Here is a 14,127-nt window from a genome sequence, read left to right as displayed (position 1 = left end):
TTTCAAGCACAAACATGATTATCTCAAGTAGCCATTTGGGCTATGTCTTTTATTTATTATCAAAATTTATTTGTATCTCATTAGAAATTTTCTTTTCATCCCTTTCAAGCACTGGGGGGAACAATTTATCACTTTATTTTATAGGCCTATATAATATATAATAATTTGGGAGTTGCAACAAGTAATATTTGTCTGTATGAGCATATAGTCGTAATGTATACACCAAAATCGTAATGATTGCGCTCAAATCGTAATGGTTGGCATCTTTGCTTACATACATTCCAGCAAATCCCAAGATCCACTTCCTTTGGTTCCAGATACAGGCACTTCCTCAAAAACACTGATTGCTACCTACCATCCTGTATGTCTTTTCTGATTGCAGACATTTCTGAAACCTGCCGATACAGTCACCATTTGGCGATTTTCTTTGTACAGAAATGACACTCTGTGTGATGAACGAGTGCATGGAGGGATGGCACTGTTAGTTGATTAGCATGTGCCCACCCTGTCTTTGCCACTCGACACACCCTTGGAGGCTGTAGCCATCCGTGTTTCCTTGGGTCGTACCATCACTGTTTGTTCTCTCTACCTGTAGTCTGAAGAGACCTATGATCAAACAGACCTTGATGCTCTCATTGAACAGTTGCCATCTCCCTTTTTAAACTTGGGGGACTTTAATGGATATCATCTCCTCTGGTGAAGTGCTAATATTGATAGGAGGGGTCGCTCTGTAGAGCATATGCTCTCCGATCACAACCTTTCTCTTTTCAGTACTGGTTCTTCTACTTATTTTCATGCACCTAGTCAGTCTTTTACTGCTGTTGATCTCTCGATTTCCTCCCCTTCACTATTCTCCTATTTCTCACGAAGGGTTGACAATGATCCATGAGGGAGTGATTGATCATTTTCCTATAATTTTGAGAGACACTGACTATGGCCGATGCCACCCGACTCGCATGCTCCAGTGGAAGCTGTATCAAGCAAACTGGCCCACTTTCACTGCTCTCGCAGAACTTGATCCTGCCATCGTCTATAAGCCATCAGTAGACGACTGTGTGGCAGCAGTAACTGACTGTATTATACGAGCAGCTGCTCAATGTATTCCTAAAACCTCGACATGTTTCCATGATATCCTCCTCCATGGTGGAATCCTGCCTGTCACATGACATGGAAGGCTCAAAAACGGGCCTGGGATACTTTTCGTAGGTATCCCACATTCATGCATTTCTTCGCTTTCCAGCAGGTCTGTGAACATGCTCGGTGGTAAGACGTCAAAGGATTAAGTGCACAACCAGCATATCTTCTACCACCAGTTCCAAAGTCATATGGGGCAAGATTCGAAAGATCAGTCTTTCTCTTGATTTTCCTCTCTAATGACTAGGAAGTAGCTGATACCTATACGTTAGGTAAAAGCTTTTGCCGGGTATCTAGCACTTTTGCTTCTTCCTCCACCTTCTTAGCCATTAAGACTCGGGCAGAGCGATCACCTCTTTCCTTTCGAGTTGATTGTCTCTATGACTATAATTGTCCCTTTACACTGGTGGAACTTAGACTGACCCTTCATTGGTCTGGCAGTACATTGGTTGGACTTGATGATGTACATTATGAAATGCTGTGCCATCTATCTCCTGCTTCTCTTGCTGTTCTTCTGATTGTTTTTAACTGGATCTGGCAGAAGAGTGTTTTCCCTGATGCCTGGCACCAGGCTATTGTTCTAACTTTCTTTAAGCCTGGGAAGGATCCCAAGATTCGTTCAAACTATCATCCAATTGCTTTGACAAGCTGTCTCTGTGAGACCTTAGAGCGGATGGTTATCGCTCGGCTTGTTTGGTTCCTTAAATCAAACAACCTCCTCTCTGCCATGGTTTGTTGTGGTTCGGTGGTTGCATGCAGAATTCCTTCTTCAGCTTCTGTGTTCACTTCTGAACTATTTGACCCTCAAATATGGCACCATTTTAAACATGTTTTGTTCCAAGGTTTATCCATAGCGTGAGACATTGTTATTGGTCATCACTTTTTTAAAATGCAAAAACGGCTCGTTGTTCGCTCTTCTATGTAAAATATTTTCTCAACCCAAACGAACCGTTTTTGCATTTTAAATTTCTCAACAAGTGGGTTTCTCGACATCACTGATTGGTCATCACTGTCCGCCTTGGAAATGTTTTTAGTTTTTTTAAAGGCCATTAATTTTTTAATGCTACTTAAGTTTTTTAATTTATACATTAATCCTCTTAAATATGATTCCCTTTTAAGCATCACAGTCCATCTAGTTCGATTTGAAATTAGAAAAAGGCCGTAACATGAAATAGCTCGAAACTATGACTGGAAAGGCCAACTTCAGGTGATTGACGCTGCTGTTTGAACTACCTGTTAGTCATCCTGGCGAGTTATTATTAAAATTTTGCAACAGAAAGTCCTATACAACTTGTATTACTTTACTTTTTGAAAATGGCCGTAACGTCAAATAACGCGGAACCAGGATGGGAAAGGCCAAGTTCAGGTAACTGACGGTGGTTTTTGTACTTACGTTAGTCTTCCTGTTGAGTTATGATAATTATAATTATGCTCCAGAAAATCCTTTACAACTTGTATTATTGTAGTTTTTCTCTTACCGTTGTAGACTAGATGTAAACATTGGTTTTAATGCTATTTATGTTTATAATTCAAAATTTAAATTTTCCTTTGTTTTACCTTAATTTCCTGTTATCAATTTTATGAATTTACTTTAATTTTAACTTTTTACTGGATGTTTGGCACAGATAGCCTAGCTGTTTTGTGCCATAAAACACCAAACCAACCAGCAAACCATAGCCATGATTACCTGATGATGACATAGGTCATATGACCTATCTGTAAGTTTACATTTTTGCATAAATATTAGAGGAAGTTTTGTTTTTGAATTTCGCGCAAAGCTACACGAAGCCTATCTGCGCTAACCGTTCCTACGACCAGTGGGATTGACCGTCACATTATAACGCCTCCACGGCTGAAAGGGAGAGCATGTTTGGTGTGACGAGGATCCGGACCCGCGATCCTCAGATAACGAGTCGAGTGTCTTAACCATTTAGCCATTGGTAAAAGAGTAGCTCAAGAGTTGGCGGTGGGTGGTGCTGACTAGCTGCCTTCCCTCTAGTCTTACACTGCTAAATTACGGACGGCTAGCGCAAATAGCCCTTATGCAGCTTTGCGCGAAATCCAAAACAAATCAAACTAGACCTTCGTCTCTATTTAATAATTCATGATATTTTTTAAATATTATTATTTCTAAAGATCCGTGAATATTGCTGGCTGTAATAACTTTTGGTTGAGACAATATTACTGTTTTTTCTTCATAATATTTTACGCTGTTTTTTTTTTGTATATGTTCTGCTACGTCCGAAGTTTTCAGTTTTTTTAATTTTAACGTATTTTATGTTCTGCCAAAAATAATTTTACAAATTCCAGTTTTTCAATTTACTGTATATTATCTAAAAGTTGTTTTATCATATTCATCGGTTTAAATATACAATATTTATTCCTTCTAAACACTGAATAAACTAGAAGTTAAATCTGGATCATCTGGCGACACTAAACTTTCCTTTTTAAATTTTATCATAACTAGGTTTTGAGGTAACACCTTGATCCAGTAACATCACATTAGTGAATTTCTTAACTTCTCTATCTACAATATTCGAGCTAAATTCTCTTTCAACTGCTATATGTTTTGTTAGTAACAATTATTTTCTACATACTCTTGTTCTCTATATATCTTCAACCTTTTATCAACATAAATGTAAAATGGAAACAATTTTATGTGCTTCCATATGACATGATTCCTGGAGTTGTGACATAAAAAGAGAAAAGGGTTCCGGTAAATACATGTCTCTAAATATCCTTGTCCAGTTATCCTTTTTACCTACACATCTTGAAAAGGCAAACTGATATTTTTCTGTATAAAAGGTTCTATGCTATTTAAATAGCGCGTAAACTCTGTTAATGCGCAATTATCATATTTCCACACCAATAATGTATCACATACCTTATTTAAATGTAAGCTTTACATTATACATCATTTATGGCTTTTGTTTCAAATGCATCCATTTATAAGATAAATTAGGGATCCCGTTGCTAATCCTTCAGTTTGTTTATAAAAATAAAATAACACATTATTAATAAAAGCATGCATTTTTCTTTACACACACCGTTGTTATATTAATTATATCGTAGGTACGGCAGTATTTATAGTAGGAAAAAGCATAAAAGTTATAGGTTCACACAAACCTTTGATTCTTCTGATGTATATTTTACAGTGCATGTATTGTCTTCAGTAATTCGATTTACAGAAACTTCTATTCATTGTATGATAATTGTAACTGGCTTATTGCATAGAGGATAGAAAAGATAAACGAAGTAGGCATGGACAGGATGTTGGACACACCCCTTTGTAAAGTTGTATTTGTTTGTTTGTTTTGGAATTTCGCACAAAGCTACTCGAGGGCTATCTGTGCTAGCCGTCCCTAATTTAGCAGTGTAAGACTAGAGGGAAGGCAGCTAGTCATCACCACCCACCGCCAACTCTTGGGCTACTCTTTTACCAACGAATAGTGGGATTGACCGTCACATTATACACCCCCACGGCTGGGAGGGCGAGTATGTTAAGCGCGACGCGGGCGCGAACCCGCGACCCTCAGATTACGAGTCGCACGCCTTACGCGTTTGGCCATGCCAGGCCTGTAAAGTTGTATAAAGGAAGTTTTATTACACCATGCCCATTCATACCTTGTTTCCTCACTTTAAGTGCGCCCTTTCCGACACTTTTCATTTTTTAATATTTTTTTCACTTGTTTATAATTTCAATTGATGAAGTTTTATTTTATGACTATATTTTGAAAGCACATAATTGCACCTATTATTGGAATTTTATAAATAATGCATCAAACAAATCTTCCTTATTTAACTTAATAAACAATGTGGTTTAGAATTTAAAGAGAAAATCAAAATTCTAAATCGCGTTGTCTTATTTATTCTAACATTATACACAAAAACGAAGAAAATATCATCTATATTTACAATTATTTTTTATGTTGCTGATGTACCCATTTTGATACTTATTATTACTTATTGTTATGCCTACCGTGACAAGCCTTTATGGAGGATGGTGAGATCAGTTTCAGACGACATAACTTAATAAGCTTTCTGCAAACACTTCACTTTAGATATCGACTTCCAATAACATGATTTCATATTGCAAAGGTCAAATACGTAAAAGTTCATTAGAGCTGCTGCAGAATATTTGATAGATTTGTGGATAAATGGGATTGTTGTGATTCCAGTTTTCTTGGTTATCCATGTCATGGAAGTAGCCACTGAGTTTGAAATGTGGTTGAACGTTCTTTAACCTTTGACTTATGAGCATTCTTTAAATTCAAATATTTATTGGTTATCTTGTTAAAGTTTCCAGCTAATATGTTTAGCTTCATTGTGACGACTTTTTTAGGTTGGAGAATTCTCTTGTATAACTATGACTTTCGTTTTGTGAATGAGTGATGTTGCCCTGGATTAGATTATTGTTTTACATTTTATGTGCTAAAATCTCACCCACGTTTTTAAATCTCCATCAATGGCGACACATCACTGCATTGGTGTATTTAAATCCATTCTATTAAGTAAAATTAACTCTTCATGTTTCGCGAGGTGTGCACATTACTATTATGTACAAATGATTGTAGCACTCTGTATTTTTCATTCTTTTCTTGATATTTGTACTTTTCATAAGATTGTGCAGAAAACTAAAGTTAAACGGTTATGGACATAGCGTACTATAAGCTGACTCATATTTCAGTCCGAATCATCGAAACAAATATATGTATCTTTATTAATAAACCAACCATTACAGTAAAGGATTAACAATTACATGGCAAGTATGAAAATTTAAAGATAACAAAACTAAAATAGTTCACAAAAACTGGTCACAGAGTCTGTTTCGTGTTCTAATATTTGATTGAACCCCTCTAGCCTAGATCATTGTTTGATATTGCCGTGGCATAGAATGCTCAAGGAACTGAATGTAAGCAGTCGCTTGTCCATGATGCCTCACATGGATTAGAACTTTCTGCAGTTCCAAGGTTCTTTGTCTGTTTTCTTGTACTTTGTTACCTAAAACCTTCCATAAGTTGAAATCTAGGTTGTTACCGTTCCAGCATAGTGTTTTGATTCTTTTCCTTATAAGATACTCCTTCACCTGAAAGAATGAAATATAACCTAAAATGTCATTTCACCACATGTATAATGAACATTTCTTTTTATTTCACATCTACTGCATAGAGTGCATCAATATTACCAACTTTCTGACAAGAAGCATAATTGCTCTGGAATGTGCGCTGTTCAGCTACATAAAAGTGTTCCTAAATTGTTAGCTTTAACATGGACTGGAAAATCTCGATGTACTTGTCGACATTAGCAATGTCCACAACCTGACCAAAGATACATACCCATTTCACCTGTTTCTGTGGTTGCTTTAAGCTTGTGTTCAAACACACAGAATGAACCCGTTCCCCACTTTGACTTCATACAAAGTACTTCCAACCATACCCACACAGATTGAGCTTTGATTCGTCTGAGAATATCAGATTGCTTCAGTTAAGTCAGCATGCTCGTTGAACCTCATCTCGTTCATGAGGAAGATTTTTCTTGACTGTTTTGCTGGGAAACTGGATGAAGACAAGTTCTTCGAGTGTGCTCATGGTAGCATTGACCCTTAATGTTTTCTGCCATTCTGTTTTTAATATATGTGTATGATAGTTGACGATGCTGCAGGCCTTTGCATTTTAGAACACGATTGTCAGAGGCTATGGAAGCTTTCTTCTTACAGCTTTCATTCCATTACTCCATACAGTCAGTTTCTCCCAGCACCTCACAATAAACTGTTTAAATGTATTTCTCCCATATGCCTTCTCAAAACTCCCTCTTTGCTCAAAGAAACAATAACTTCTTTGTTCTGTGAAGTTATCTCGCAACCCTTGGGCACGATAGAATTACATGCTTGTTGTAGAAGATAGACTTCTAAACTGACTCTCAGTAAGAACCTCTGTTTATAGTGTTAAAATGGCTGATGCGATATCCAGAGAGCCTATAAAGCTACTGGTGTAAACATTATATAGTATTACATAAGCCACGAATCACATTTTAACCTACATGCATTAGGTCCTCCAAACAGAGGGTTATTCCAAAGAAAAATGTGAAAAATTTGGTACCGTAATAAATTTTTATTCTGATCTAATTTTTATTTTATATAGAAACAATGTTTCCTGTATTATTTCATTTAAAGTTCCTCTACGATTTTGTAAAATGCCATATTTAACAATGCGATATATTTTCATCCTTACTTTCAGCTCCAAAAACATACCCTTTCATATACATGCATAAAGTTTTGGGCGGAGAATATATGTAATTTTCAGTAATTTATCAAGAAAGATTATGGAAGAATTGCTGCAGATAGTTTCATAGGTAAACGAAAAAGTTACTAAGCACAAAACTGTACAATGGACTTTGCTCACTGCGGGCATCAAAATCTTGATTATTAGTAATATAAGCTCTAATACTTAACGCTGAATCACCTGGGTGTGGGGAACTAACTACGTGAATATGAATTTAATTATTCGTAAGCTTCATCTGTCACATCATTGTAATTTCGCTATATCACATTCAAATGACAATAAATTATTATTAATCTAAAATACAAACAAAAAATTAGTTTCATCATCCATTAAGTCTCTGTGTGAAGTAAGAAAGAACAAGCTTATCCCTTGATTGTCAACTAACTTAAACCCTTAACTAAAACACTTAAATGCACAAGACCTGTATTCAAACTCTTTGTTAATAAAAGTAAATCACAGAATGAAATCAACCTTAAGATTCCTGAATGGATATACTTTTATTACCTGCTTTTTACTTGGTAATTTTTTTCAAAGGGATTGAGGAAACATCTTATATTCCAATCTGTCTTTCTTCATTGTACTTATGATATTTAGCATTCTTTTAACATTTGAAAACATCTTTTCTGTCCCACTGGTTGAAACTAGCAGGATTGTAAACATGTTAAACAAGGTAAGGAAAGATTGAAGACATCTGATACATTGGTTCAGTGACCATTTGCAGTTTGGGATTTATTCTCTCATTTTGGTGTTCAATCCTTTCTATATTGATGACTAACTGTATCTCGTTTTCACCTTCTTAACCTCAAAATGTCTAGCAAACTTTATATAGGCTAGTTTGACTTTTTCCAAACAATTCCCAGTTACTGCAAATGGGATCATACTGGTCAAGGCATCACTGGCCTTTAAATTCTCTTTAAAACGAGAGTGAAAATTCTGAGCATTGCATCCAGTGTTATTCATATACGTTGATTATAAAATAAGATTTTATGGTTTTATGCATATTGACTATTGAGCTATACTGGATTTACCAACCAAACAGGGCTTGCAGAGATATATTCTCAAAGTAACATCAGAAGCTTTCTTAAACAGCTTCTTAAAAGAAGTTTTACCTTTGTGTTGTTGACCAAATCAAGGGTACAACACAAGTTCTTGACCATATTTTGTAGAGCTTGAGATAGGGTTTTCATCACTGTAGCAAAGGTTTTAGGAAAGCCATGTATACTACAAGTTTGGTCATTGCAAGGGTCTGGTGCAGAGATTCTGATTTCTTTTGCACCTCATTGTTCTTCCAACTTTTTATTAACCCAAGTACTTTTAATACCGTTTGTAAAATCTCCCAACAGCGTGCAATAGTTGTATGCCTTTAAAAAGTTGCATTGTGCACAAAACTTTTTTCATTTAAAGTTTTTCATTACTCTTGCTCGATTTGTACTTGCATTAATATAGTTAATGTCAATCATTGTTTCTTGCGCACTCTTGAAGATTATTTTTGAGCAATATAAATGCATCGTAGTCACTATATTGCGTAGTCATCACGCAGTAACAATAATCAACAAATTGGCAACTTTTCTTAGTTCAGCTGCTGCTCTGGAAAGCGAACCTGCAAATTAGTGACATGGTTTTAGCCTTTAGCGATACATAAGCCAAAGTTCAGCATTTCTTTGTTCATTTCTGACAAGAAAATGTGGATCAGTATTTTTCTATCTAACATATTTTTCTTCCTCTTCGCCATCCTCATCATCTTATTTTGCTGTAGTTTATGAATTTTACATTTCATCTGCTCTCTGAAAAGCATCAATGAAGGTTAGTGGAAATTATTGTTTAATGTATTTACTGTTTACTTGTGACATGTATCTACATATCAGTACTATTGTTCGATTTTTTGGCAACTGTCATCTCGTCAGCGACCAAGCTCAAAATGTTCACTGGATTAATAATCCTGTTTTATTGACATTTTACTAGGTAAATATCTCCATCGTATCAATGTCCATGCAAAGGCAGATTTCGAACAGTGCATAATGTTAATGACTCTACGATAATTTCTAGGATTTTATGGTTGGTTACTATTTATCCTTTTGCACACATCGTCCAATGCATTTGCAAGAATTCTAGTTAAACTTACTATTCTCTCGGCGCAAACTCGATGGAACTGTAACAAGTTATGTTGAGTGATGAGCAAAAATTCATATTCTATCCTCCATGACAAGCAGGTCATCTTTTTCATTATTATTTGTTATAGATTAAACACAAGTGGCACTCTAAACGCATTATAAGCTGGACTCGCTGCTATCCATTTGAAAGTTGCCAGTTGATTGGGTTTCACACACCTGGAAAGAATTTACATTTTTTGTATTGTAATATGCAGGGAAATAGTTTCTTGCCTAGAGTAACCATCTTTCTTCCAGGAAAAGTCATATGTCAATGTCTCTTCCAGTCGAGAATCTGATCGTTTACAACTCAATTAAAGCAAACCAAAATAATTTTGAGAAGAGAACTAAACATCATGGCGCATTGAATGAACATTATCTTACCTACATAGAGCCTCTGCACTACTACTGGCTGATACTTCGTCGATGACCCTCTTATATACCGCGCCAGCCGTAAGAGATTCTGTTTCAGTTTCCGAAATAGGTTCCATTGTTGTGCGTTTGAATAGCTACATAACACAAAATTTCTTCTTTAATAACTGAACTGGTTATTTTTCTAAGAATCAAAATTATAAATGAAATGCTAACTATATCCACTGAACATATATGTTTATATGGTTTATTATTCTTTATTAGCAGAATTTACTAGCCAAAATACTAGCCAATGTAGATTGTGTTGTGGAACAATATCTTGAAAAAGTGTTGATTCTTTGACATTTTCTTCTCCATCTCATTAATTATTATTTTTAGCAGATAAAATCTTGTATTAATGAGAAGCTTTTAGCAGCTTCAGTAAACTACTTTTTCTTCTGTTTATGTTTTTTGCCACTCCATTTTTGCTACTTCTGTGTAGTTTGCAATACACGAGTAGTTGATGCACATACCAGAAACAAATTGCAGTACTTACGGTTTCTGGTGATAAAATTTTGAAACATACATAATGGAGCCTATTTTAAAGTGTGAAAAAAGGGGAAAAGGATGTATTTATACCAGTAGTGTCAAGAATCTCAAGAGATTCTTCTCTCTTTGTTAAGAGAGCTTTCATTTCTGGCAAAGTGGTTGTAATAGGGTCAAGAGTCTGGAATCTTTCCTTACTTTTCATACTTGAATTTTAGCTCTAAGAAAATAGTTATTACATTGAAGTGGGGCTTTTGTGATGTGTCATAAACCCAAGGAAACTGGGCAAACGTAAATTTACTCACTTTTGTGTACTTTGATACATTCTAAGAAATAAAATGTAAAACGTGGGTAGACATGAACCCATTATTTAAAACAAAATTAGGGGAGGTGTGTAAATATCCCATGGCCCCTCGCCTATAATGACAATTTGGCAATGCCTTCATCCTTGAGTTTATATTTTACTCAAAGCCAAAGACAACTATCTATAGAAATAAAATCCCTTGCTTATTAAACTGCCAGTTAAACCACAAGGATAGGGTGCCTGAGAAAGCGATGGCTATAGGCATAATTTGAATGACTCTTGGTTCTTTGTAGGCCACATGAATATTCCTGTCACTCAGTGTATAACATACTTGTAATTGAACAAATTAAGAAAATAAAACTTTCCACACTTGTATTGAGACAATTACATGCAAGAAGTCGGGGATCTTGGGTGACTAATGCCCCTTGGCCCTCCAGAGTTTACACTTTATCCTACAAACTAAAATATCAAATGTTTTTAACGCTAATTTTAAGTTTCTTATTTACAAATACAATACAAATTTTACTGTTCCATATTTTTTAAATGGAATTGTATTTTTCATGCAGTAGGAAATATGACAAAAAAGCAATCACTTAAATAATATGTCTAGATGCAATGAAATTCGATCCTATACTTCAGTTTCCATATTTTTCAGATCAAGTTTTGTATTCCGTTTTTTCTGTCATTCATATTGTTATAATTATTTCTATTGTTGAACAATTTTTTTGGAACATTCTATTAAAAATGCAAAGTCAAGTCCATTTAATGTTAGCTAAAAATTTTAATTCCTTCAACTATCACTTTTACGTGTTAGCTTAACTAACGTTATTTTTTTAAAGACTAAGCTCACAGTAAATGTATGTTCAGCGATTTTACTGAATTACTGACTTCTATTTATACAGATTACACTTTTTATTTGTGCTTAGAAACATAAGACCAACATTTACAAAGCTAAACTGACTAGTTGGTTGACCATAACAGACAAATTAACTATCATACTTGTTATTTCAATAACCAGTCATTCATTTTGACAGTTATGATTTAAATATCAAACGAAGATGAAACATTATATACCAACAAAGTTAAATTTGTTTTGTTTTTTTATAAAATTCGTGCTAACTCTTCTCTCCTCCACACACAATTTTTTCTTAATCTGTCCATTGTGTTTTCACAAATGTAAAGATTGTGGGAAAAAACATTTATAATTAAAGTAGTTTTTATCCATTTTAATAAACTCGTGTAAATTAATAATTATTCACGTTAGCTTAACTCGCGTTTATACTGCTCAAACTGTTCTAAAGCATTGAAGAGAATTCCAGACGCTAAACCACGCACTCACCGCGTGATGTTAAACCATAATCTAGCCAACAACAATAAAAACAGCTAACTAAAAATATTCTTCAACACTGTGATGTTAAGCTTTATGTCCATCATGAATAAGAACCTGGTGATTTTTTGACAAGACACCTATATACTATTTTTTGTTTTGTTTTTTGTGTAGTGTCTTACGGATTACCAGCAGAGCAGAGAGCTAATAACAGGAGTTTCTCTAATGTAAGGTTCTGTGGTGTATTTCCATTCATGTGGCTGTAAGATGTAACAAATATTTAGTTAGGAAAAGTCAATATTTAAAATGTATTGCACTAGAAAATGTTGGATAACAATAAAACTGGGCAACTGATCTGTGTGAAAGTGTACTTTACAATAAAATATATCGGAATACCAAGAGCTATAATGAAAGAATATATCTTACTAGAAAATGCTCCTCCCTATAAATTAAAGTAGATTATAAAAAAGGAAAAAAAACACGAAATGGGAAACTACTCTAGCAGAATTTTACAAAGTTACAGTATAGGAAAGTTTAAATAACTATTTAATATCATAGTTCTAACTAGCTTTTCCCACAACAATTAACCCTTAAACAGCGGAAATATTGTAGGTAGCAGCATCAATTGAAGATGGCCGCCGTTTAAAGGTTAGTGCTTTAAAAGTTTACATCACATTATGCGTGCAGCAAATGCTACACAGTTCACTGCTTCTTGTTTTAAAACAACATTCTTAAAGTGCAGCAAACTTTGCCTTATGTGGCTCATTTGCTGAGAAAACAAATCAACGAATCACCTGCGAAAGTCTTAAAGCACTTACACAATTCGACAGACTTCCTGCAGAAAGTGTTACTAAAACAAAATGACCTTGAACATGGTATCTTGTTTATAACCTTTCACAATCCCAGTGACGGTTAAACTTATTAAAAAGCATTAAACTTTTCAAATATGGTTTTAAAATATGCATAATAAATAATTAACCAAAATATAAAAGTAAGAACTAAACAAAATTTAACAATCTCTATACCTATAGCATACGTAGGTAAGAAACCGTCTTAAGTGCTATAGTCGATCAAGCACACAACAGTAGGAATGTCAGTTACATGTACACCATGAGATAAACTGCGTGCCAATTTCACAATAACCATTGGTAGAGCATAGTGTAAACGAAATACCGACAAAGACGTTTGGTTTAATTTGGATTTGTGTATACTGAGCTCTTTCTAACAATTATATACACTCGTGTCAACTAATTACTTGTGTGTTGTATTGATCTCAAAGAAAGAGATATAGAAAGTGGGAGTGATAACCGTCAAGGGTTGGGAATATATTTGTCTTTCCCAGCGAATACAGCTGTAGGACTTTTGATATTATGTACCATGCGTCTACATACATATGTACATCCAGTTTAGTTACAAAGATTTAGAATATTCCGAAGAAATAAGTGATGTTTTTATCTTCAGTCATGGTGTGAAAATTTTTTTATTTTATTTTATTAAAAGTTCAATCTCAAAATATTTTTGGTTGTATACAAAGGGCTATTTAATGGTTACTATGAGTTCACGAATATGTGTTAGACTTTTAAGTAATGGTAATACTCTCTTAATTGGAGTAATTACCAATATTATCTTCATCAAATCAGAACTGTCATAATGGAAAAACGTCAAACCTAATTTTTAGACATGATGTTTAATAAGCTATCCAATTATTCAATACTTTCCAATCACTTTAGAGGTTGATTACTTGTTTGTTGTTAAGCACAAAGCTACACTATGGGCTATTTGTGGTCTGCTCATCGCGGGTATCAAACCCGATTTAGATCGTCATAAGCCACTTTTCGCTTATCCACCAGGGGTCTCAATTAAGAGACAGAAAGCTAATTACGTCACTGATATAGAAACAGATATTACTTTACGGGCAGGGAACTAAAGGGACAAGTACCGAATGTACGGACTTTCAAAAATATTTTTCAAATCTAGAGGCGATTTTCAGCTAATTTCATACATTCATAGAATAACAACATGACACTGGTATTGAGT

General features: G+C 34.7%; 1 long non-coding RNA gene across 1 annotated transcript; it reads right to left on the bottom strand.

The window, feature by feature from the left end:
- Window positions 1–5,903: 5,903 nt before the first annotated feature.
- Window positions 5,904–13,187, bottom strand: LOC143255148 (uncharacterized). The gene is made up of 3 exons (XR_013030455.1): window positions 13,116–13,187; window positions 9,947–10,071; window positions 5,904–6,220 (listed from the first exon to the last, which is right to left on the bottom strand). It is a non-coding gene; the product is annotated as an uncharacterized LOC143255148 (long non-coding RNA).
- Window positions 13,188–14,127: the final 940 nt, after the last annotated feature.

Source organism: Tachypleus tridentatus, chromosome 1, assembly GCF_004210375.1.
Source record: "Tachypleus tridentatus isolate NWPU-2018 chromosome 1, ASM421037v1, whole genome shotgun sequence".
Taxonomy (NCBI): domain Eukaryota; kingdom Metazoa; phylum Arthropoda; class Merostomata; order Xiphosura; family Limulidae; genus Tachypleus; species Tachypleus tridentatus.
Note: the sequence above shows the minus strand (reverse complement) of the source record. Positions and strands in the feature narration are given on the sequence as shown.